Consider the following 26,685-nt stretch of genomic DNA (forward strand, 5'->3'; position numbering starts at 1 on the left):
CCCAGACAGACATACTGCACCCAGGGCCCAGACACAGACATACTGCACCCAGGGCCCAGACAGACATACTGCACCCAGGGCCCAGACACAGACATACTGCACCCAGGGCCCAGGCGCAGACATACTGCACCCAGGGCCCTGACACAGACATACTGCACCCAGGGCCCAGACACAGACATACTGCACCCAGGGCTTAGACATAGACATTGTGCACCCAGTGCCCAGACACAGACATACTGCACCCAGGGCCCAGACACAGACATACTGCACCCAGGGCCCAGGCGCAGACATACTGCACCCAGGGCCCAGACACAGACATACTGCACCCAGGGCCCAGACACAGACATACTGCACCCAGGGCTGAGACACAGACATACTGCACCCAGGGCCCAGGCGCAGACATACTGCACCCAGGGCCCAGACACAGACATACTGCACCCAGGGCCCAGACATAGACATACTGCACCCAGGGCCGAGACACAGACATACTGCACCCAGGGCCCAGACACAGACATACAGCACCCAGGGCCGAGACACAGACATACTGCACCCAGGGCCCAGGCGCAGACATACTGCACCCAGGGCTCAGACACAGACATACTGCACCCAGGGCCCAGACACAGACATACTGCACCCAGGGCCCAGACACAGACATACTGCACCCAGGGCCCAGACACAGACATACTGCACCCAGGGCCCAGACACAGACATACTGCACCCAGGGCCCAGACACAGACATACTGCACCCAGGAGAAGCAGCACTTTCTCATTAAATCACCAATGTAGCTCCATGGTACAAGGTATGTTGATTGGGGTTTTGGAGTTGCCAGCAGAATGATATAAGACTCCTGGGGCAAAATTCTCTGGAAACGGCGCGATGTCCGCCGACTGGCGCCCAAAACGGCGCAAATCAGACGGGCATCGCGCCGCCCCAAAGGTGCGGAATGCTCCGCATCTTGGGGGGCCGAGCCCCAACCTTAAGGGGCTAGGCCCGCGCCGGACGAATTTCCGCCCCGCCAGCTGGCGGAAAAGGCCTATGGTGCCCCGCCAGCTGGCGCGGAAATTACATCTCAGGGCGGTGCATGCGCAGGAGCGTCAGCGGCCGCTGACAGTTTCCCACGCATGCGCAGTGGAGGGAGTCTCTTCCGGCTCTGCCATGGTGGAGACCGTGGCGAAGGCGGAAGGGAAAGAGTGTCCCCACGGCACAGGCCCACCCGCGGATCGGTGGGCCCCGATCGCGGGCCAGGCCACCGTGGGGGCACCCCCCGGGGCCAGATCGCCCCGCGCTCCCCCCAGGACCCCGGAGCCCGCCCGTGCCGCCTTGCCCCGCCGGTAAGGTAGGTGGTTTAATTTACACCGGTGGGACAGGCATTTTAGTGGCGGGACTTCGGCCCATCCGGGCCGGAGAATCGAGCGGGGTGGCCCGCCAACCGGCGCGGCCCGAATCTCCCGTGCCGGAGACTTCGGCAACCGGCGGGGGCGGGATTCATGCCAGCCCCCGGCGATTCTCCGACCCGGCAGGGTGTCGGAGAATCTCGCCCAAGGTTCTAGTGCAATGTCCAACATGGTCCCTTAGAGAGCTGTCACCTTGTGGAACAGGACAGTGGGTATAAATAAAAATGCAAAACCTTCAAAACTGACTGGCTGCGTCCCAGCTAGGGAACGGTGCCCGCCTCTGGTCACAACACTTTAGGTGGAACATCGAGGCACTGGAGAGGGAGCAGAAGAGATTTACTAGAATAGTACCATTGATGAAGGACTCCAGGAAGACAGAGAGAGTAGAGACCCTGGGATTGTTTTCCTAAAAGGGAGGGTTTATTGAAGAGAAATTTAATAGAGGTGTTTAAATGTAATCAGACCAAAGAGAGATTCTGAGAGTAATCAAATGGGACCCTGTTCCACTGTGAAGAGGCTTGCTAACCAGAGGACATATAGATAGAAGACCATTGGCAATAGGGGAGATGAGGTGAAATGTTTTTGCACAAGTGGTTTGATGTGATCTGGATTGCATTGCATAAAAAGGCAGTGGAAGCAGACTCAATAATAACTTTCACTAGGCTACTGGAAACGTACTTGAAGAGGAAAGATTTGCAGGACTATGGGGAAAGAGGGGCGGGGGGGGGGGGGGGGGAGTAAGACAAGTTGGATAACTGTACCAAAGGATTGGTAAAGGCACAATCGGGCAAGTGACCTCCTTCCGTGTTGTATGGTTCTATGACAGTGCGGAATTTCAAGTAACAATGGATCGCACAATCCTCTGCACAGTGTCAGACAGAGGAGATGCTTGCAAATGTGGGGGGATGAATGAATACAGAACGTTAAATCATGCCTGCATACCAAAACCCTCAGAACACTGACTTGAGACAGTCTGGGCAACACTGGCACAGACTGACCTCTGCCTCTCACACAGCAGAGGCTGCAGAGGCTGGTGCACATACATGCACATACATGCACAGACGCACAACACACACAGACACACAGAGAGACACACAGGCACAATCTGCGATCTGAAAACCAGGTTAGGATTAATATACGTACGAAAGTTATGAAATTAAAATATAACTGATATAGAGCTGTGCTTTAGAGTTCCATTAGCACAAATCAGTGGATACAATTCTTCCTCAATCATCAGAATTTCATGGAATCACTTTGGTCTTTCCAGAATAAATGGAATGTTAACCTGTATTCACAGCAATTGCTGCATTTTCTAAATGGTTAAATCCAATCTCATGGGATTAAGCTAATTCGGTGATCAGGGTGAAGCTCCTGGAATAAGACTGCGTTTGGTTTGGGTGTCATACAGCAGGAAGTTTACATTGGCTTTGGAGGGCGTGCTTTACAGGGCCTATTGCAGCTTCAGAATGATGAAAACTTGCAATTATACAGTAACTTTAACACAGAGAGCAAACAACAACGTTTGTCACCAAGCCAAGGACACGATTAGAAAAAAATGACCAAAAGCTTGGTTGAAAGGTTTGAAGGGTCTTCTTAAGCAAGAGAGTGAGGTAGAGAGCTGGGGAGTGGGGGTGGGGGGGATGCTGGGATAGCAGTGGACAGGACACTTCGGAAAAATTTGGTAGCAATCAAAGTAACCAATTAAGAAGAAATACACAGAAAAGATACAACTAATCAGACCGAAAACAAGCAATTCTAACAGCTATTCACACCACCTTGCTCTCCACTACACGTCATCTGCTTCCATTGGTGCAGAGACCGAGATTAGATCAATGATATATTAAGCATCTCGGCAAATGTGATCCTGAGGCCTCGGAATTCAACTCCTTAATTTCCTTTTCTATTTCTACTCCGACCTCCGTCCTGCCTTCAACACTGTCCCAATCAAGCTCATTTAGAAACTTCAGATCCTTACTGAGGTGGGAGGGGAGAGAAAATGGAGGAAGAGGGGGGAGAGAGAGGAGATGGAGAGGGGAGGGAGATGGAGCGGGGAGGGGGAGGGGGAGGGAGAGGCAGAGGGGAGGGAGATGGAGCGGGGAGGGGGAGGGAGAGGGGGAGGGAGAGGGGAGGGAGATGGAGCGGGGAGGGGGAGGGAGAGGGGAGGGAGATGGAGCGGGGAGGGAGAGGGAGAGGGGAGGGGGAGGGAGAGGGAGAGGGAGCGGGGAGGGGGAGGGAGAGGGGAGGGAGATGGAGCGGGGAGTGAGAGGGAGAGGGAGGGAGATGGAGCGGGGAGGGGGAGGGAGATGGAGCGGGGAGGGGGAGGGAGATGGAGTGGGGAGGGGGAGGGAGATGGAGCGGGGAGGGGGAGGGAGATGGAGCGGGGAGGGGGAGGGAGAGGGAGAGGGAGCGGGGAGGGGGCAGGGAGATGGAGTGGGGAGGGGGAGGGAGATGGAGCGGGGAGGGGGAGGGAGATGGAGCGGGGAGGGGGAGGGAGAGGGAGCGGGGAGGGAGAGGGAGCGGGGAGGGAGAGGGAGCGGGGAGGGGGAGGGAGAGGGAGCGGGGAGGGGGAAGGAGATGGAGCGGGAAGGGGGAGGGGAGGGGGGATGGAGCGGGGAGGGAGATGGAGCGGGGAGGGGAGGGGAGGGAGATGGAGGGGGAGGGAGATGGAGGGGGAGGGAGATGGAGGGGGAGGGGGAGGGGAGGGGAGGGGGAGGGAGATGGAGCAGGAGGGGAGCGGGGAGGGGGAGTGGGAGGGGAGGGGGAGGGGAGGGGAGGTGGAGGTGGGGAGAGGGGGAGGTGGGGAGAGGGGGAGGGGGAAGAAAGGGAGGGGAGGGGGAAGAGGGGGAGGGGAGGTGGACGCGGAGGGAGATGGAGAGGGGTGGGGGAGAGGGAGGGAGGGGGGAGAGGGGGGAGGGTGGGGGGAGGGAGAGGGAGGGTGAGGGGTGAGGGAGGGGTGAGGGAGGGGAGGGGTGAGGGAGCTGGAGAGTGGGGGGAGGAGATGGGGAGGGGGAGGAGGGGTGGAGGGGGATGGTGGGATTGAGGGGGGTGGAGGGAGGGGGATGGAGGGAGAGAAGGGGATGGAGGGAGGGAGGGGGATGGATGGAGGGATGGGGATGGATGGAGGGAGGGATGGGGATGGAGGGAGGGAGTGACGGGGTTGGAGGGAGGGAGTGAGGGTGTTGGAGGGAGGGGTCAGGTGGAATGAGGGAAGGTGAGAGAGGGGGAAGAAGATGGAGGGTGGGAGGGAGAAGTTGGAGGGAGAGGAGAAGAATATAGAGGGAAGGGGAAGAAGATGGGGGAGGGAGGAGTGAGGATGTAGGAAGGGAGGATGGAGGGAGGGAGGGTGGATAGAGGGGGTAGAGGGAGGGAGGAGGAGGTAGAGGGAGGGAGGAGGGGGAAGTGGGAGGGAGAGAGGGGGTAGATGGGAGGGAGAGATGGAGGGAGGGGGAAGATGGAGAGACGGGGAAGATGGATGGAGGGAGGGAGGGAGGAGGGGGTAGAGGGAGGGAGGAGGGGGAAGTGGGAGGGAGAGATGGAGGGAGTGGAGAGATGGAGGGAGTGGAGAGATGGAGGGAGTGGAGAGATGGAGGGAGTGGAGAGATGGAGGGAGTGGAGAGATGGAGGGAGGGGGAAGATGGAGGGAGGGGGAAGATGGAGGGAGGGGGAAGATGGAGGGAGGGGGAAGATGGAGGGACGGGGAAGTTGGAGGGAGGAGGGGGTAGAGGGAGGGGAAGAGGGAAGGAGAGATGTGGAAGATGGAGGGATGGAGGGGGAGATGGAGGGATGGAGGGAGGGGGAAGATGCAGGGAGGGAGGATGGGAAGATGTAGGGAGGACGATGGAGGGAGGGGGTAGATGGAGGCTTGGAGGGGACAATGGAGGGAGGAGGTAGTTGGAGGGGGAGATGTAGGGGGTAGATGGAGGGAGGGAGGGAAGGGGAAGATGGAGGGAGGGGTAGGAGAGATGGAGGGGGAGTTGACATTGAGAGTGAAATGAGGGGAGGGGGAGATGGAGGGGGGAGAGTGAGATGGGGGGAAATGGAGGGGAGGGGAGGGAAGGAAAGATGGGGAAAGGGGAACGATGGGGAGGGCGGAGGTAAGATGGGGAATGGAGGGAAGATGGGGAAGGGGAGGGAGTGCAGGAAAGATGGAGGGGAAGGGGAGGGAAGATGGAGTGAGGCGTGAGAAGGGAGGGGAGAAGTGGGGATAGTGTAGAGGGTTAAAAGCTATTATGCTCATTGGGCATATATATATGTGATGTCAGATTAGGTCTGAGCAGAACCCAGAGAGAGAGGAAGGAGCTCCGCCCCCATCTCTCCCTAATAAATGTTTGTAAGTTCCGATAGGCCAAGTTTCCAGCACCAAATTTAACACATTCTGGTGATTATACCTCGTGGTGACGGCGGTAAACCCGAGGAGCTTGGATCCCTGACAAAGCCAACAAAAATGGGTAAATTAGAGGCAGCGAATGCAAAGCAATCTGGGAACAACAAGGGGAGAGAGAGGAGGCCTTGCTGGAACCGGAGCTGGCATCATTCCTCGATGGTACAGCTCCTCAGAGACGATGTGGTTCGTTCAGCTTTTCCCTCTGCTACATGGCTCTCAATCCAATCTCCTCTGGCTGTGACAGGTTGCATCACAAACTGCCCAGTCAGTTAAAAGTGATACTCGAAGAAGGCTATTGTGGGAAACAAGAAAACAAAACGTGTGTTGTGTCTGACCCAAGGTGCAGACACCGGAGATCAAAGGTGTAAAGTGCACTCCCCCTCACCACAAAGCCAACAGAACGAAGGCGATCTCCGCCAACCATCAGCTGAAGACCAATCACTTCGAGCTCAAGACGCTCTCATCACAATGAGCTAAGAATACTCAGGCTGCAGACACATTTCAATTGTTAAATGACCACAAATTGTGGCTTGACCGTAGGGTTATCAGAGGTTGTAACTTTTGACGTGGTCTCTATTATTTATTGAAACAGCTATTGAATGGTTGCATTTTGTGGGAGGAAATTTTAATGACACCTTTTTATTCACATATTCAGACAGTTTATTGAATCACAGCCCATTGTAACCAGCTGCAAGCAAGTGTCAACATCACCTCCCCAGATATCACAGCCCGAAAATACCAATCAGCAAACTGCAGCAGAGGCTGGAAGATGGAAGAAAGAGAAGAAAACGCGGCGAACACTCCAGAGGTCAGGCCACATCTGTGAAGGACGGATGATGGGGTTAACATTCTGGTTGTTCATCCGTCTTTGCCAGAGGGAGGGGTTTCCCTTGCAAAGCCTTCCCAACAGCCTGAGGGTAACCTTCTCCTCCCAGTGGGTAGCACTCTCACCTCCGGGTTTGAAACTTGGGAGCTCAAGTCCCACTCCCAAAATCCAGACAGGAATTCGGAGTGCTGGAGTGTGAAGATGGGAGTGCTGTACAGTCAGCAGTGCCTTCGGTCAGGGGGAACATCAAACATGTTCCCCCATTGGTGGATGTTAAAGATCCCATGGCCACTGTGAGAAGAACGGCAGGGAAGATCCCCCTGGGTGGGGTGGTCAGTATTTATCCCTCAACAACACCCGAAACAGAGGATCTGGTGATTTTGCTCATTGGTGTGTGTGTGTGGTATCTTTCTGTGCACAAATTGGATGCTGCCTTTCATACATTACAGCAGTGACTACACTTCCAAAGTATCTCAGCGGGTGGAATCCTCTCAATCCGCCCCCGCCGGGGTGTTCGATGGTGGGGAAACGTGGCAGGAACTCAAAAATCAGTTTCATGTTGGCACGAATTTACAGCTCTCCGCTGGTGCTCATGGCAGCCTAAGGCTGGCATGAACCTTATATGCATCCCATTAATGGAATGCAAATTAAGGCCAGCCTGTCCACCGCCCCCCCCCCCCCCCCCCCCCCCCCCCCCCGCCCCTCTCCTCCTCCTCCCAAAACAGGTTGGGAATAACGTGGCATTCAGATGCTGGGAAGTGTCTGAACATTGTATTTTCCATTTCTGGCTCATTACGGCGTCTTGCGTGGTGAGGCAGGCCTGCATGGCATGTTTTCCTCCATCATGTCCGGCTGCCATATTGTGAAGGCGTCGAACATCACCGACCCACTATTCAAGAAAGAAGGTGGACCTTCTGAAGATAAGATCTCTGGGAGCGCTCGGAGAATGACGGCGACCCCTGAGAACAAAGACGGATCTCCTGGGACATTCGGAGGCTGGAAGACGGGTCCTCTCCGGGACACCCAATCTGGAAGGTCCACCTGCAGATTTCTCCCCACTCCCCGTTCCAGAGTTGTGGGCAGCCTATCTCCTGAACTCCAGAGGCAGAGTTCTGACAAAGAGTCATCCAGACTCGGAGCGTTAGCTCTGTCCTCCCTCCACAGATGCTGTCAGACCCGCTGAGATTTTCCTGCATTTTCTGTTTTTGTTTCAAATTCCAGCAGCCGCAGTAATTTGCTTTTATCCTAGTGCATAGTTAATGAGGTCAGTGCCAGATGATTTCCTGCAGGCCACCGCAGTCAGAAGCACTCCAAACGTCATTTAGTCTGCGTGGGTTTCCTTCGGGTGCTCCGGTTTCCTCCCACTAGTCTCAACCAGGCTGCAGCTCGAATTGTGTATTATGGCGTTTCCCGGGAGGCAGCCTGCTGCTTAAGCTGGTCAGCCAAAAGGCGACTGGCCTTCTCCCCATATTCGTCACAGCTAGCCTATCGCTCTGCCTGTGACAATAGTTTTTTTCAGGTTTTCAGCAACTGCAGTATTTGCTTTTAGATTTTCCTCTCCTTCCCCCAGCGTCCCCCGTCCCCGCCGCAAATAAAATTGAGAGGTTCCTACAGAAACTTATTTCCAAGAAATAGCTGGAAAACTAAGGACCTAAAGTGAATGCCGTAGGGCTGTGGCATATCTTTTGGGCTGGTCACAGAGTAAGTGAATAAACCATCAAGATTTCATAAAAGGGAAATCTTGGGGCCATGAAGGGTAAAATGTAAAACTGAGTTCATAGCATAAGTCTTTATAAGCTATAGTGCTAAATAAATAGTGGCTGCTTTGTTTAATTCTTTTTGATGTACGGTAAAAGTTTGCTTTTGTTTAAAAATGTGAAATTTTGCTGCGTGGTTCTGTGAGGTTTTCGGATTAGGGGCTGGTTTAGCACAGTGGGCTAAACAGCTGGCGTGTAATGCAGAACAAGACCAGCAGCCCGGGTTCAATTCCCGAGTCAGCCTCCCCGAACAGGCGCCGGAATGTGGCGGCTAGGGGACTTTTCACGGTAACTTAATTGAAGCCTACTTGTGACAATAGACGATTATTATTATTAAATGTTAATGGTCCCTCGCAGGATCGTAACAACTTGTCTTCACCCAACAATCGCAAATTGGGCAGCTGTCAGGGGTTTCCACGCTGGTTAAACTCCCACTTCTTGACTACCCAAGCCCAGCCCACCGAGCCTGAGGAACACAAGAGTATTATTGACCCCCAACACCACCTGAAAGTGAACTTGACACTGACTGAACACCGGACCCTCCCGGGAGGCTGGTGGCTTCAGCTGACCTCCGCCTCGGGCTGCATGCTGAGCCCTGCCAAATCCAAGCAGGTTTTCCACAAGATCAAATTTCGCCTGCCCTGTAAATCACCCAGCCAGCAATCAGTGTCGGTGTTGGCTGGATGACAGGGAAACGTTGAGCATGAATAGCTCATCACAATAAATAACGCTGGACGCATGCTCAGCGCCGAGTAATGAGACACCTTTTACACAGAAAGGCAAACTTTTACTTTCACTGTAATCACCTTGCAAGTCTATAGAAAGCTGATGGTGAGCAATACCTCAGTGTCAGAGAACACAAGATTTTCTAACTGATCACAGTCCTTGTAGAACGCTTTGATTTTTCACGGAGTCTGGAATCATATCGGAGCAAAGCTGCTGCAGGAAAATAAAATTCAATCTGCAATAGAAACAGAACATTCCGGAAACACACCATGGTCCAAATCGGCAGCAGAGGGAGAGAATTCTGGCGATACTTCAGGAGCAGAGGGCTTTATGCTCCTAGACTGTGTTGCAGATAACACTCTCTAAAGAGGCCACACGTGGCATTTAAATTCATCATCCTATTGGTGGATATCGCGACTTGTGAATATTAATGCATCCTTAGTGTTCCGATTTGGGATTTAGCCAACAACAACTTGCATTTATATCACATTTTCAACATAATAAATAATAATATTATAATAATAATATTAATCGCTTATTGTCACAAGTAGGCTTCAATGAAGTTACTGTGAAAAGACCCTAGTCGCCATATTCCGGCGCCTGTTCAGGGAGGCCGGTACGGGAATTGAACCCGTGCTGCTGGCCTTGCTCTGCATTACAAGCCAGCTGTTTAGCCCACTCTGCTAAACCGGCCCCATTTCACTTCGTAGAAGAGATAGAAAACAAAATATGGCCCCAATAACAACAATCCTTACCATAAAGGTCACACAGATTGTACACCTCATTTCCAACTCTCGGTTTAACCACAGCCGTGCCTCTGTGGGTAACGGAAATAGATTTCTGTCCCATCCCAGAGTCGTCCCTCCAAAACCTCCAGGTGCAGGACTGAAGGAGTGCTGCACTGTCAGAGGTGCTGGGGAGATTTGGGATTGGGCCAGGAAGGCTTAGCTTTGATGCTGCACATGTTATTGCTGAAACAAATCACCTTCATTCGCACTTATTGTTTTCTCAGTAACATTAACCAGTGGTTTCGCCAACTCGAGAGCGAAAAACAATAGCTCACGTATCTGATTCAGTGAAACCTTTGAAGTTCCGGCGGTTCTGACATAGGAAATTCTGAGCAGCGAGAGGAACATGTAAATAATTGGGTTAAGGACTGACAGTAATAGATGACTATTAGGTGTAATGTTTCAGGCTGTTTCTGACAAGACATTTGTAATAGTTCACAAATAGGCTTGCCTGTGAGTAAGTCGCACTGTGGGAGAAGTGAAAGCGGAGCTGAATGTAGAACTGTGTAACGTTCCACACCATCAGTCCTGGGAAATGTACACTACAAGCAAGAACAGACCAAGAGTCGCCTTTTATTAAGCGAGAGTGGCTTCATGCTCAGAAAACGAAACCCAAAGCAATCTTGCTCATGTTTTCCGACACAGTTTTACTTGAAAAGAAATCAAATGCCTACTCTCCGATGAATCCCTCACAGATTCACCATCAATTCCTCTCTAGAGACAGTGTGCAACTTCCCTGATCACAGTCCATCCAGCTCAACTCCTGCAGGATAGCTCTCGGAAATTATTCACCGCTCCCCCAAAACGATCATAATGGCACGGTGGCACAGTGATTAGCCCTGCTGCCTCGCAACGCCAAGATCCCAGCCTTGGGCGACTAGGAGTTTGCACGTTCCCCCCCCCCCCCCCCCCGTGTCTGCGTGGGTTTCCTCCGGGTGCTCCGGTTTCCTCCCACAGCCCAAAGATGTGCAGGTTCGGTGGATTGGTTACTGCATGGGGTTACGGGGACAGGGTGGGGGAGTGGACCTAGGTAGAGTGCTCCTACTGCGAGTCGGTGCAGACTCAATGGATTGAATGGCCTCCTTCTACACTGTAGCGATTCTATGACAATCTCAATTGATGTTTAAAACTGGGAAGAGAGAGGGGGGCAGAGAGAGGGGAAGGGGGGGGGGGGAAAGAGAGAGGGTGCGTGGTGCTGGAGAGACAGCTGCATAGATTGTCAGGATTTGAATTCAGCACCTATCAACAGCCCACTTCATTATTTCTGCTTCCCTGCCACCAGCAAATAAATATTTGAGTGGTGGTTTGATTTAGTGACTCAGACTCCACAATCCTGGAGAAATCATTACCTACAGAGCAGCAAACTAAACCCTTTGGGTATTTCACTAATCATGATAACATCTGCAAGTTGCATTGCAATAGTGATCAGATCAACTCATTATCACAACCAAATTGGTGTAAAATGTTCTAATGTGTAGCACCTCACCTCAATGTTATCAAATGCATTCTCCAGGGATAACAGCACTTGCATTTGTACAGAGTCTCGAATGTTGTACAAAATTCCATGGTGTTTCACAGGTGATTATCTTTTTTTTTAAATAAATATTTTATTGAAAATTTTTGGTCAACCAACACAGTACATTGTGCATCCTTTACACAACATTATAACAATACAGATAATAATGACCTTTTTTATATAAACAAAAAACAACAAATAAATAAATATTAAATAACAAAAATGAAAACTAGCCCTAATTGGCAACTGCCTTGTCACAAGCTATACCCCCCCCCCCACCCACCCCCCCCCCCCCCCCCCCATCCGCCCCCCCCCCCCCCATGTCCTGGGCTGCTGCTGCTGCCTTCTTTTTTCCCCCATCTATCTTTCCGCAAGATATTCGACGAACGGTTGCCACCGCCTGGTGAACCCTTGAGCCGACCCCCTTAGGACGAACTTAATCCGCTCTAGCTTTATGAACCCCGCCATATCATTTATCCAGGTCTCCACCCCCGGGGGCTTGGCTTCTTTCCACATTAGCAATATCCTGCGCTGGGCTACTAGGGACGCAAAGGCCAAAACATCGGCCTCTCTCGCCTCCTGCACTCCCGGCTCTTGTGCAACCCCAAATATAGCCAACCCCCAGCTTGGTTCGACCCGGACTCCTACTACTTTTGAAAGCGCCTTTGTCACCCCCACCCAAAACCTCTGTAGTGCCGGGCATGACCAAAACATATGGGTATGATTCGCTGGGCTTCTCGAGCATCTCGCACACCTATCCTCCACCCCAAAAAATTTACTGAGCCGTGTTCCGGTCATATGTGCCCTGTGTAATACCTTAAACTGAATCAGGCTTAGCCTGGCGCACGAGGACGACGAGTTTGCCCTGTTTAGGGCATCTGCCCACAGCCCCTCCTCGATCTCCTCCCCTAGCTCTTCTTCCCATTTCCCTTTTAGTTCGTCCACCATAGTCTCCCCTTCGTCCCTCATTTCCCTATATATATCCAACACCTTACCGTCCCCCACCCATTTCTTTGAGATGACTCTGTCCTGCACCTCTTGTGTCGGGAGCTGCGGGAATTCCCTCACCTGTTGCCTCGCAAAAGCCCTCAATTGCATGTACCTGAATGCATTCCCTTGGGGCAACCCATATTTCTCGGTCAGCGCTCCCAGACTTGCGAACTTCCCATCCACAAATAGATCTTTCAGTTGCGTTATTCCTGCTCTTTGCCACATTCCATATCCCCCATCCATTCCCCCCGGGGCAAACCTATGGTTGTTTCTTATCGGGGACCCCCCCAATGCTCCGGTCTTTCCCCTATGTCGTCTCCACTGTCCCCAAATCTTCAGTGTAGCTACCACCACCGGGCTCGTGGTGTAGTTCCTCGGTGAGAACGGTAATGGGGCTGTCACCATAGCCTGCAGGCTGGTCCCCCTACAGGACGCCCTCTCTAATCTCTTCCACGCCGCTCCCTCCTCCTCTCCCATCCACTTACTCACCATTGAAATATTAGCGGCCCAATAATACTCACTTAGGCTCGGTAGTGCCAGCCCCCCCCTATCCCTACTACGCTGTAAGAATCCCTTCCTCACTCTCGGAGTCTTCCCGGCCCAAACAAAACCCATGATGCTCTTTTCTATCCTTTTAAAAAAAGCCTTCGTGATCACCACCGGGAGGCACTGAAACACAAAGAGGAATCTCGGGAGGACCACCATCTTAACCGCCTGCACCCTCCCTACCATTGACAGTGCTACCATATCCCATCTCTTGAAATCTTCCTCCATCTGTTCCACCAACCGCGTTAAATTTAGCCTGTGCAATGTGCCCCAATTCTTAGCTATCTGGATCCCCAGGTAACGAAAGTCTCTTGTTACCTTCCTCAACGGTAGGTCTTCTATTTCTCTACTCTGCTCCCCTGGATGCACCACAAACAGCTCACTCTTCCCCATGTTCAATTTATACCCTGAAAAATCCCCAAACTCCCCAAGTATCCGCATTATTTCTGGCATCCCCTCCGCCGGATCCGCCACGTATAGTAGCAGATCATCCGCATATAAAGATACCCGGTGTTCTTCTCCTCCCCTAAGTATTCCCCTCCATCTCTTGGAACCTCTCAGCGCTATCGCCAGGGGCTCAATCGCCAGTGCAAACAGTAATGGGGACAGAGGACATCCCTGCCTTGTCCCTCTATGGAGCCGAAAATATGCCGATCCCCGTCCATTCGTGACCACACTCGCCACTGGGGCCCTATACAACAGCTGCACCCATCTAACATACCCCTCTCCAAAACCAAATCTCCTCAACACCTCCCACAGATAATCCCATTCCACTCTATCAAATGCTTTCTCGGCATCCATCGCCACTACTATCTCCGTTTCACCCTCTGGTGGGGCCATCATCATTACCCCTAACAGCCTCCGTATATTCGTGTTCAGCTGTCTCCCCTTCACAAACCCAGTTTGGTCCTCGTGAACCACCCCCGGGACACATTCCTCTATTCTCATTGCCATTACCTTGGCCAGGACCTTGGCATCCACATTTAGGAGGGAAATTGGTCTGTAGGACCCGCATTGTAGCGGATCCTTTTCCTTCTTTAAGAGAAGCGATATCATTGCTTCAGACATAGTCGGGGGCAGTTGTCCCCTTTCCTCTGCCTCGTTAAAGGTCCTCGTCAGTACCGGGGCGAGCAAGTCCAAATATTTTCTGTAAAATTCAACTGGGAATCCGTCCGGTCCCGGGGCCTTTCCCGTCTGCATGTTCCTAATTCCTTTCACCACTTCTTCTACCGTGATCTGTGCTCCCAGTCCCACCCTTTCCTGCTCTTCCACCTTGGGAATTTCCAGCCGATCCAAAAAATCCATCATTCTCTCCCTCCCATCCGGGGTTGAGCTTCATACAATTTTTTATAAAATGTCTTGAACACTTCATTCACTCTCTCCGCCCCCCGCTCCATCTCTCCTTCCTCATCCCTCACTCCCCCTATTTCCCTCGCTGCTCCCCTTTTCCTCAATTGGTGTGCCAGCAATCTGCTCGCCTTCTCCCCATATTCATACTGTACACCCTGCGCCTTCCTCCATTGTGCCTCTGCAGTGCCTGTAGTCAGCAAGTCAAATTCCACATGCAGCCTTTGCCTTTCCCTGTACAGTCCCTCCTCCGGTGCTTCCGCATATTGTCTGTCCACCCTCAAAAGTTCTTGCAGCAACCGCTCCCGTTCCTTACTCTCCTGCTTCCCTTTATGTGCCCTTATTGATATCAGCTCCCCCCTAACCACCGCCTTCAACGCCTCCCAGACCACTCCCACCTGAACCTCCCCATTGTCATTGAGTTCCAAGTACTTTTCAATACATCCCCTCACCCTTAGGCACACCCCCTCATCCGCCATTAGTCCCATGTCCATTCTCCAGGGTGGGCGCCCTCCTGTTTCCTCCCCTATCTCCAAGTCTACCCAGTGTGGGGCATGATCCGAAATGGCTATAGCCGTATATTCCGTTCCCCTCACCTTCGGGATCAATGCCCTACCCAACACAAAAAAGTCTATGCGCGAATAGACTTTATGGACATAGGAGAAAAACGAGAACTCCTTACTCCTAGGTCTACTGAATCTCCACGGGTCCACACCTCCCATCTGCCCCATAAAATCCTTAAGCACCTTGGCTGCTGCCGGCCTCCTACCAGTCCTGGACTTCGACCTATCCAGCCTTGGTTCCAACACCGTGTTAAAGTCTCCCCCCATTATCAGCTTTCCCATCTCTAGGTCCGGGATGCGTCCTAGCATTCGCCTCATGAAGTTGGCATCATCCCAGTTCGGGGCATACACGTTTACCAAAACCACCATCTCTCCCTGTAATTTGCCACTCACCATCACGTATCTGCCCCCGTTATCCGCCACTATAGTCTTTGCCTCGAACATTACCCGCTTCCCCACTAATATAGCCACCCCCCTGTTTTTCGCATCCAGCCCCGAATGGAACACCTGCCCCACCCATCCTTTGCGCAGCCTAACCTGGTCTATCAGTTTCAGGTGCGTTTCCTGTAACATAACCACATCTGCTTTAAGTTTCTTAAGGTGTGCGAGTACTCGTGCCCTCTTTATCGGCCCGTTCAGCCCTCTCACGTTCCACGTGATCAGCCGAGTTGGGGGGCTTCCCACCCCCCCCCCCTTGCCGGTTAGCCATCATCTTTTTCCAGCTTCTCACCCAGTTCCCACGCAGCTGTATCTCCACCAGGCGGTGCCCCCCCGCCCATCCTCTCCCGTACCCACTCCCCCCTTTCCCCAGCAGCAGCAACCCAGTAATTCCCCCCTCCCACCCCCCCCCGCTAGACCCCCCGCTAGCGTAATTACTCCCCCCATGTTGCTCCCAGAAGTCAGCAAACTCTGGCTGACCTCGGCTTCCCCCCGTGACCTCGGCTCGCACCGTGCGACGCCCCCTCCTTCCTGCTTCTCTATTCCCGCCATAATTATCATAGCGCGGGAACCAAGCCCGCGCCTCTCCCTCGGCCCCGCCTCCCATGGCCAACGCCCCATCTCCTCTCCCTCCCCACCTCCCCCCAACACCACCTGTGGGAGAAAGAAAAGTTACCATACCGCAGGATTAGAACATAAACCCCTCTTCGCCCCCCCATTCGCCCCACCACTTTGTCCAAACGTTCTTTTTCATAATCCACTCATTCCAGTTTTTCTTCTACAATAAAAGTCCACGCTTCATCCGCCATCTCAAAGTAGTGGTGCCTCCCTTGATATGTGACCCACAGTCTTGCCGGTTGCAGCATTCCAAATTTTATCTTCCTTTTGTGAAGTACCGCCTTGGCCCGATTAAAGCTCGCCCTCCTTCTCGCCACCTCCGCACTCCAGTCTTGATAAACGCGGATCACCGCGTTCTCCCATTTACTGCACCGAGTTTTCTTCGCCCATCTAAGGACCATTTCTCTATCCTTAAAACGGAGGAATCTCACCACTATGGCTCTGGGAGTTTCTCCTGCTCTCGATCCTCGCACCATAACTCGGTACGCTCCCTCCACCTCCAACGGACCCGTCGGGGCCTCCGCTCCCATTAACGAGTGCAGCATCGTGCTCACATATGCCCCGACGTCCGCCCCCTCCACACCTTCAGGAAGGCCAAGAATCCTCAGGTTGTTCCTCCTTGCGTTGTTTTCCAGTGCCTCCAACCTCTCCACACATCGTTTCTGGTGTGCCTCCTGTATCTCCGTCTTCACCACCAGGCCCTGTATATCGTTCTCATTCTCGGCTGCTTTCGCCTTCACGACCCGAAGCTCCTGCTCCTGGGTCTTTTGTTCCTCTTTCAGCCCTTCGATCGCCTGTAGTATCGGGGCCAACAACTCTTTCTTCATTTCCTTTTTTATCTCCTCCACGCAGCATTTCAAGAACTCTTGTTGTTCAGGGCCCCATATGAAACTGCCACCTTCCGACGCCATCTTGGTTTTTGCTTGCCTTCCTTGCCGTTGTTCCAAAGGATCCGCTGCAATCCGGCCACTTTCCTCTCCTTTTTCCATCCGTGTCCAGGGGGAACACCCTCCTGGTTTACCGCACGGTGTTTTTAGCCGTTAAAATTGCCGTTGGGGCTCCTATCAAGAGCCCAAAAGTCCGTTTCACAGGGAGCTGCCGAAACGTGCGACTCAGCTGGTCATCGCCGCACCCGGAAGTCCACAGGGGATTATCAAAGACAAGGTATCACTGAGCAACACGAGCAATATCAGGCCAGCTAAGTGAAAGATGTCCGTTTTCAGGAGTGTCATAAAGGAGGAGAGAGGCAGTGGGATTTAGGGAGGAAATTCCAGGGTGTAGGGTCCGGTAACTGAAAGTGTACATATACATGGAGCGATTAAAATGGGGATGTACAAGCAGCCCGAACTGGAGGAGTGCAGAGATCTCAAAGGATTGTAATGATGATAATAATAATAATCTTTATTAGTGTCACAAGTAGGCTTACATTAACACTGCAATGAAGTTACTGTGAAAATACCCTCGTCGCCACATTCCGGCGTCTGTTCGGGTCACAGAGGGAGATTCAGAATGTCCAATTCACCTAACAGCGTGTCTTTCAGGACTAGTCGGAGGAAACCAAAGAACATTACAGACACAGGGAGGGACTGGAATACGATGATGAGAGTGTTAAAATTGAGGTATTGCGAGCCAATGAGGTCAGTGATGGGTGCATTGAGCTCGGTGTCAGCTGGATGCCAGCAGCAGAGTTTATGAATGATGGAATGTGGGAGTACGGCTGGGAGAGCAGGGGAATAGTCAAGTCTGGAAGATCCGACACTCGTCCCCCAATACTCGACACACACCGACAGATAGAACTCTCGAAATGCAGTGAGACAGACTGTGCTTTGGGCAAGGCCTGGCTACTTTACAACCTCCGAGCCGCTCTGTTTACAGGTTCTGCACTGGAACTGGAATACTGGGGATGAGAGGCACTGCTAATGCTGCCAGCCATCTCCTCTGCTCACACACTACAGCAAATTCAGATGCAGTGCTGTTTGAGAGTAAAAAGGACAAGTGCCAGATTTCCTATTTTTAAAGCTGTTATTTGGGAGCAGGACTGAGGTAATATCAGCCCCGTCTTGGCTGCATTGCCAGGGCTCAGTTACTCACGGTTTATTTGATCAGGTGTTGGGAGATTTGTCCTCACAAACTAGGATATTAACACAGTTCTGAATAGAGCAGTCCAGGGAAAGGTAGTTTGCGGTGTTCCTTTGTCCTGGGTTTTAACAGAGACATTAAACTGACTCTGACTCTTTGGCTCGATTATGGGGCAGGCAATGTTGTGGATGTATTTTTCCATTAATACTGGCAGCAGTAATGCTCAGCTCTGGACTCAATCAGGCCGGAACCCCTCAATTCAAACGTATTTGCGCCCGCTCCCAGCTCCCATTTTCACATGGGCCACTCTCCAACTTTCACACAACAGGCGGAGAGAAAGCAGGCCGCCTCCTGGTGGAACAGACAATCCATCAAACAACCTCTTCCCCTTTTTAACTGTGGGATTTCAACCACAACTGCTTTGTATCCACATTTACTTGTGCCTGGAAAACCAGAGGCTGATAATGAGTTCAGGAAACTTCCACATTGAATGTCCTTGCAGTCGGGGGATAGCGAAACAGCTCAAGAAAGTCTGCTTCAATGAGAAAGAAATTCTGAAAAATAAACTTACATTTATAAAGACGTCTTTGACAAAGTTCTTTCGAGTTGTAGTCACTGTTTGAATTGTAAGAAAGATGGTAGCTTATTGATCAAGACACCCGGGGAGGAACTCCACTGCTATGCTATTCTTCAGAAGAGCATCATGAGGTCTACCTGAGAAAATAGGCCTTGACATCTCAAGTTAAAGGTTGCACTAGCGCCAGCAACAGTGCAGCATCCCCTCACTACTGCACTGGGAATGCCAGCCTCGGTTTTCATTCCCTGGAGCGGAACATGAACCCGTGGACACCCTGAGCGCTACCAACAGAACCACAACAGGTATCTCCAGAACACCTGCAATGGGGTATAAAAAAGGATTTGGAATGTCATTTACCCTCTTTCTACAAAGATAAAATGCCGCAAGATGGACTCTCAATTAGCCAGTGCAAACGAGTCGCTGAAATTTGAAATCCCAGTTACTTACTGAGAGAATAAAACCACGAGATTCCACGGATTTAAACAAGCAGAAGACCTTTTACTGTGCCAGAGTCAACGAAACAAACAGCCGCATGCGCTCAATCTTACAGTAAGAAGGCTTACAACACCAGGTTAAAGTCCAACAGGTTTGTTTCAAATCACTAGCTTTCGGAGCGCTGCTCCTTCCTCAGATGAGTGAAGAGGTAGGTTCCTGAAACATGTATATCGACAAAGTAAAAAATGCAAGACGATACTTTGGGAATGCGGGCCTTTGCGGGTAATTAAGTCTTTACAGGTCCAGGTGGGGGAGGCTAAAGAGGTGTGAATTGTCTCAAGTCAGGACAGTTGGTAGGGTTTCGCAAAGGCTCGCATTCAAAGTATCGTCTTCCATTTTTGACTTTGTCTATATATATATATATGGTTCTGGAACCTACCTCTTCATTCACCTGAGGAAGGAGCGGTGCTCCGAAAGCTAGTGATTCAAAACAAACCTGTTGGACTTTAACCTGGTGTTGTAAGACTGCTTACTGTGCTCACCACAGTCCAACGCCAGCATCGCCACATCATACGTCAATCTTATACTCCAATGTATAGAATTAGCATGAGGTGAACACGAATTAACAGGCAAACTGTGGTTGAACACACCTCAAACTGTATACTAAATGGCAGATGGGACCAACTCAGGTCTCACAAATTTCCCAGCAATCCACCCAGACATCAGTGATCACTGTGAGTCACAAAGATAAATCCTCCAGTCTGCCCCACAGGGGAGTTCAGCTCCTCACTTTCAATGATCTGGCCTCTGATTTCCCTTAACAGCTGCTCCAATACAGGCTGCCAATTTAGTCGATTGCTCACCTCTCAGTCCCTCAAACTCTTCTCCCACGAATGGACTGACAAGGATACACGCCAGCATCTGACCACTGGCACGACCCCAGCTCTCTTGCCGCCAGAAGCAGAACACCTCTGCTCCTGGGGCTTCTCTGAGCCCCAGCCCCTTCAGCAGCAAGGAACTCATGGCAGCACTTCAGCTTCCACATGAAGCGAACCCTCATGTTCATCTGCTGCCCCGCTGGCTTCTCTCAGCCCCAGCTTCACGAAGCTGCCAGGTCTCGTTCGCCCCCGCACGTTGCTCCCACCAGCATTGTTTTGTGCCTCTCCACCACCCAACCACATTGCCCAATCCCTGCTGCTATCAAAAGGATACTGGAATTGAATCCACAGCCTGTCTCCCTGACACTCTTAGTTCTTGCACTAGAACCCCCAAGTATGCAGGGATTGTAGTCCTTGACCTCCATCCGGAAAACCCACCGATACAACCCGGGAATACAAATTCCCTCACAACTCATAAATTCTCTCTCGGAGGAGGAGGCAAATTCACAGACGATGGGAGCCAGTGTTGGCTTGAGAGGGGAGAAAATTATTAAGAATTTTCCTTTTAAACATTTGTGTTAAAAATCTATCTGGTTCCTATTCATATCTCAAACGCAAATGGCACACCGTGGCTTGTGTCCTACACCACTCTGCTGGTGCCAACTCTCTCTCATTGGGCGCTCCCACCTCTGGGCATTAACCGCCTGGCCTGCTTATTCATTTCATCAAGATTGTGTGAAGAATAAGAGGTTTATTAGTTACTGCACTGTCAGCTCCCATCTGCTGTTTTATCCCAAGGGGGTTTTAACAGATGATGCGTTGTAAATTTGTTGCCATGTTCAGCTAAAGACTCAATAAGTTCTAATATGTCACACAAAACGGTCACGATCAGGAAACACTCCCCGACCAGTTTCCCCATACGATGCTGAGTGACACAAAGGCTGCAGTCCCAGGGATGGTAGTCACTCAGTCATACCTCACTTCACTTTGTTTGCCAGTCCATTTGACTGTGGAAAGTATCTGTTGGTGCTGGTCACCCGTAACAACCTGATAGAAGATGTAATTCCCCCAGTAAGAGACAAGGCCAAGGTTGTTGTCACCTGACTTCTAAACAGATGCAAGATATTTTATGAAGAGGAAATCCATATCCGCCATCCTAATGAGCCCGTTCCAACTGATCCCACTATTCTATCCATGAATCTGCTCCAAGTGTTGACTGCTATCTGCACGAGAAACAGATGCCTGGTATCAATCCGAAAGTTGCCTTTACCAATTTGAATGTGACGCCCAGCTGCTACAATTTCACCCCGCTTTTCTACTTTATATGTACACCGATCACATCTCATTTCAAGACTAAAAAGTCATTCCTCACCATTCAAATTGCTGACCCCCAGGATTCGCTTCCCTCTCTGCACTCCCTCTAGAATCCTCTCTGTGTTTGAGTGACTAGGAAACAATGTCAGAAACACAGTACAGCAGGAGACCAGAGTGTTTTCTCACTTCTTCTTTCTTGTACTCTTGTTGTTCTGGCTACAGACTTCCACATTGTCCACATTACATCACTGCAGAAGGACTTCATTGGCTGGCGCAGAACTTCGGGAAAACCTTGGAAAGGGAGCATTAGAACGGTCATTCCTTCCTCTATATTGGATTTGTTGATTGCTGATCTGCATTGTTCGAATACGGGGAGCACAGCGCGTACTCAGACCCCAGAATTTCTGACCATCGGCTTACGGAAAGGCAAGTATTGTAACGGGTCAAATGTTGTACTGTATTTGGGGTCACTTCAAGAGGTGAGTCGGCGGCCTCGCAGTAAATTGATGTAGTTCCCCTTTTTATTTAAACTGAAGTACACAAAGAAAATCTTGTTTATCCAGTGTAGGGGTGAGCTGCTCCAGAAAATGTTGCTCAAGAGTCTCTGGGGTCAGAGCTTTCCACACAGAGAAGCTTCACTGATCACTTAATGGAGCAGAAAATGCTTTCATTTGGGGTTGGACAGGACTATCAACCAGCGGTACATCAGATTACCAGACAGTTCAGTCTTTAATTGTCTGCAGGGATGTTCCTAACAGGAATGGAACACTTTCCTACTTCAGCCAACATCAGTATCATGCACATTTAAAATAAGTAAGGACGGCACGGTAGCATAGTGGCTCCACAGCACCAGGGTCCCAGGTTCGATTCCCTGCTGGGTCACTGTCTGTGCGGAGTCTGCACATTCTCCCCGTGTCTGCGTTTGTTTCCTCCGGGTGCTCCGGTTTCCTCCCACAAGTCTCGAAAGAAGCGCTTGTTAGGTGAACTGGACATTCTGAATTCTCCCTCCGTGTACCCGAACAGGCGCCGGAGTATGGCGACCAGGGGATTTTCACAGTAACCTCATTGCTAATGTTAATGTAAGCCTACTTGTGACACCAATAAAGATTATTATTATTAACTTTCAGAACCTGGGCTTCATTAACATTTATCTGATCAGGTTTATTGTCCGTCCCTAGTTGACTCGAGGTGATGAATGACTTGCTATCTCAGACTCAATGCCAAAGGCCTGTAGTCACATAAACCGGGACTGGCAAAAACGGCAAGGTACCTTCCTCGAAGGACACGTGCACCTTTCTGACGAAGCAACAGCTGCATGGTCACCTTTTTTTAAAGTGACAACAGTTTTTTAAAAATTAAGTTCAGTTTTCGAGAAGTCTGGTAAATTCTCCATGGTGGGATTTGAACTAACATCCATACACTGTTCTCTGCAGCCGTGAACGGGAGTTCTCACAATTGTACTGCTCCCCCCACCACCCTGCCAGGGACCGGGGTATCTCCTCTTGGCTGGAGAAGAACTTGGGAGTTGGAGGTAGGCGGAGCTACCCAATAGAAAACTATTAAAACATTGGTTCATAACTTACAACAAATGTACATTCCCTAAAGAATTAAAAACCCCAGAGGAAAACTGTTCCAAGAGAAAGTAAAGATGGTCAGATCGAAGGAAGAATTTTATTATGTTGCCAAAAAGAGCAGTAAATCTTTTTAAAAATAAATTTAAAGTACCCAATCATTTTTTTTCCAATTAAGGGGCAATGTCACGTGGCCAATCCACCTACCCTGCACATCTTTGGGTTGTGGGGGTGTTACCCAACCCCGTCCACGATAGTCCAGTGTTACCGGTTTAATACCGCTGAGAGGATCCCAGGAGAATCCCTTGCAGAGTTTCTATCCAGGCTACGCAGGATTACGGAGTACTGTGACTATGGTGAGACCTTGTCAGAAATGTTACGCGACCGCCTGGTTTGCGGTATTAACAATGCGGCCACCCAGAGAACAGGCCATTCAAATAGTATTGTCCCGAGAGAGTGCAGAACGGGGAGTGCAGGAGGTACAGGGAATGGAGGTGCACGCCTTGGGGCGCAACCCCTTCCGTCCAAAAGTGGCTCCCCGCACCCCTGCGGTACCTTTGGGGGTGGGGGGGCGGTGTCCGGATCGACTCCAGTGGCCGCCGGACGCCCCTCTCCGAAGGGAGCCTTCTCCAGAAGCAATGGATGAGGAGTCATGTCAGTGTCGGACTTGTGGCCGCCGACCCCGTTGCGGACGCTGATCTAGGGGGCGCCAGAGGCGCCGTCGTTCCGACAGAAACTGGGGCCAGCCCAGGGGCCGTACCTTCCATTTGGATGAACCTGCGGCGACTACTCCCGAGGACATGGAGACGGAGGACGACTGCCTGCAGCTGCATTGTGTGGCAGCTCCCCATGTGGCCCCCATTAAGGTGACAGTACGGGTCAATGGTCACCCGCTTGAGATGGAGTTGGACACTGGCGCAGCGGTCTCCGTGATTGCCCAGAGGACATTCGACCGCATCAAGCAGGGTGTACGGACCCTTACATTAACCGACACACAGGCCAGGTTGGCCACCTATACGGGGGAACCATTGGACATTGCAGGAACTACGATGACCCCTGTTGTTTCTGGACGGCAGGAGAGGCGTTTCCCACTTCTCGTGGTGCGTGGCCACGGGCCCAGCCTGGTGGGTCGGGACTGGTTGTGATGGCCGCATCACTGGTTGCGCCATTTGCGGCTGCAGTGGCAGCACATCCTCCACATAGGTTCTGGAGGGTTGACGGAGGTACTAGGACGATACCCAGATGTATTCCAGCCCAGTTTGGGGAAAATAAAAGGGGCCTTAGCCCGTATCCAAGTCGAACCAGGAGCCACGCCGCGCTATTTCCGGGCGCACCCAGTGCCTTACGCCTTGCTCGAGAAAGTAGAAGGGGAGCTCACTCATTTGGAGACCTTGGGAATTATCAGGCCCGTCCGTTTCGCTGACTGGGCCAGGAATGAAGCCAGATGCCACAGTTCGCTTGTGCGGCGACTATAAACTTACAGTGAATACGACTTCCCGGCTCGACTGATATCCAATGTCTCGCATAGAGGATCCCTACGCGAAGCTTGCAGGCGGACTCTCTTTCACGAAATTAGATATGAGTCACGCCTACCTACAGTTGGAGCTGGACCCTGCCTCCCGACCATATGTGACTATTAATACGCACCGGGGCCTGTATGAATATACACGGTTGCCCTTTGGGGTATCCTCTGCCTGCGTTATTTTTCAAAGCGTCATGGAGGGCATCTTGAGAGGTTTACTTCGTGTCGCTGTCTAGTTAGACAACAAGGACGTTGATTACAAGGACGCCAGAGCAGGAACATTTGGAAAATTTGGAGGCTGTCCTTAGGCACTTTTCAGAGTCTGGAGTCCGTTTATGTCATACAAAGTGAGTCTTTCAGGCAAAGGAAGTAGTCTACCTCGGTTATCGGGTGGACCGCGAAGGTCTGCACCCCGTCGCAGAGAAGGTGCGCACAATTCAACAGGCCCCTGCCCCGACTGACACTTCGCATCAAGATAGCCAGGAGGGAACTGAAGAAAGGGATTAGGAGAGCTAAGAGAGGGCATGAACAATCTTTGGCGGGTAGGATCAAGGAAAACCCCAAGGCCTTTTACACATATGTGAGAAATATGAGAATGACTAGAGCGAGGGTAGGTCCGATCAAGGACAGTAGCGGGAGATTGTGTATTGAGTCTGAAGAGATAGGAGAGGTCTTGAACGAGTACTTTTCTTCTGTATTTACAAATGAGAGGGGCGATATTGTTGGAGAGGACAGTGTGAAACAGACTGGTAAGCTCGAGGAAATACTTGTTAGGAAGGAAGATGTGTTGGGCATTTTGAAAAACTTGAGGATAGACAAGTCCCCCGGGCCTGACGGGATATATCCAAGGATTCTATGGGAAGCAAGAGATGAAATTGCAGAGTCGTTGGCAATGATCTTTTCGTCCTCACTGTCAACAGGGGTGGTACCAGGGGATTGGAGAGTGGCGAATGTCGTGCCCCTGTTCAAAAAAGGGACTAGGGATAACCCTGGGAATTACAGGCCAGTTAGTCTTACTTCGGTGGTAGGCAAAGTAATGGAAAGGGTACTGAAGGATAGGATTTCTGAGCATCTGGAAAGACACTGCTTGATTAGGAATAGTCAGCACGGATTTGTGAGGGGTAGGTCTTGCCTTACAAATCTTATTGAATTCTTTGAGGAGGTGACCAAGCATGTGGATGAAGGTAAAGCAGTGGATGTAGTGTACATGGATTTTAGTAAGGCATTTGATAAGGTTCCCCATGGTAGGCTTATGCAGAAAGTAAGGAGGCATGGGATAGTGGGAAATTTGGCCAGTTGGATAACAAACTGGCTAACCGATAGAAGTCAGAGAGTGGTGGTGGATGGCAAATATTCAGCCTGGATCCCAGTTACCAGTGGCGTACCGCAGGGATCAGTTCTGGGTCCTCTGCTGTTTGTGATTTTCATTAATGACTTGGATGAGGGAGTTGAAGGGTGGGTCAGTAATTTTGCAGACGATACGAAGATTGGTGGAGTTGTGGATAGTAAGGAGGGCTGTTGTCGGCTGCAAAGAGACATAGATAGGATGCAGAGCTGGGCTGAGAAGTGGCAGATGGAGTTTAACCCTGAAAAGTGTGAGGTTGTCCATTTTGGAAGGACAAATATGAATGCGGAATACAGGGTTAGCGGTAGAGTTCTTGGCAATGTGGAGGAGCAGAGAGATCTTGGGGTCTATGTTCATACATCTTTGAAAGTTGCCACTCAAGTGGATAGAGCTGTGAAGAAGGCCTATGGTGTGCTCGCGTTCATTAACAGAGGGATTGAATTTAAGAGCCGTGAGGTGATGATGCAACAAACAAAGAACAAAGAAATGTACAGCACAGGAACAGGCCCTTCGGCCCTCCAAGCCCGTGCCGACCATACTGCCCGACTAAACTACAATCTTCTACACTTCCTGGGTCCGTATCCTTCTATTCCCATCCTATTCATATATTTGTCAAGATGCCCCTTAAATGTCCCTATCGTCCCTGCCTCCACTACCTCCTCCGGTAGTGAGTTCCAGGCACCCACTACCCTCTGCGTAAAAAACTTGCCTCGTACATCTACTCTAAACTTTGCCCCTCTCACCTTAAACCTATGCCCCCTAGTAATTGACCCCTCTACCCTGGGGAAAAGCCTCTGACTATCCACTCTGTCTATGCCCCTCATAATTTTGTATACCTCTATCAGGTCGCCCCTCAACCTCCTTCGTTCCAGTGAGAACAAACCGAGTTTATTCAATCGCTCCTCATAGCTTATGCCCTCCATACCAGGCAACATTCTGGTAAATCTCTTCTGCACCCTCTCTAAAGCCTCCACATCCTTCTGGTAGTGTGGCGACCAGAATTGAACACTATACTCCAAGTGTGGCCTAACTAAGGTTCTATACAGCTGCAACATGACTTGCCAATTCTT

The 26,685-nt window shown here is 51.1% G+C and overlaps 1 protein-coding gene and 1 long non-coding RNA gene across 3 annotated transcripts in view; one reads left to right on the forward strand and one right to left on the reverse strand.

The window, feature by feature from the left end:
• prkcab (protein kinase C, alpha, b) overlaps positions 1-26,685 on the reverse strand; it is a 489,840-nt gene that overhangs the window by 242,787 nt on the left and 220,368 nt on the right. The gene's annotated exons all lie outside the window — the stretch shown is intronic.
• LOC140395678 (uncharacterized) overlaps positions 1-26,685 on the forward strand; it is a 73,506-nt gene that overhangs the window by 2,078 nt on the left and 44,743 nt on the right. The window contains exons 2-3 of one of the 2 annotated variants that reach the window (XR_011936271.1): positions 6,435-6,587; positions 21,400-21,603. This is a non-coding gene — a long non-coding RNA (uncharacterized lncRNA). The remainder of the gene's footprint in view (positions 1-6,434; positions 6,588-21,399; positions 21,604-26,685) is intronic. The other variant, XR_011936272.1, reaches the window with a different exon arrangement.

The sequence above is a fragment of the Scyliorhinus torazame genome, chromosome 18 (genome assembly GCF_047496885.1).
Source record: "Scyliorhinus torazame isolate Kashiwa2021f chromosome 18, sScyTor2.1, whole genome shotgun sequence".
NCBI classification, from domain to species: Eukaryota; Metazoa; Chordata; class Chondrichthyes; order Carcharhiniformes; family Scyliorhinidae; genus Scyliorhinus; species Scyliorhinus torazame.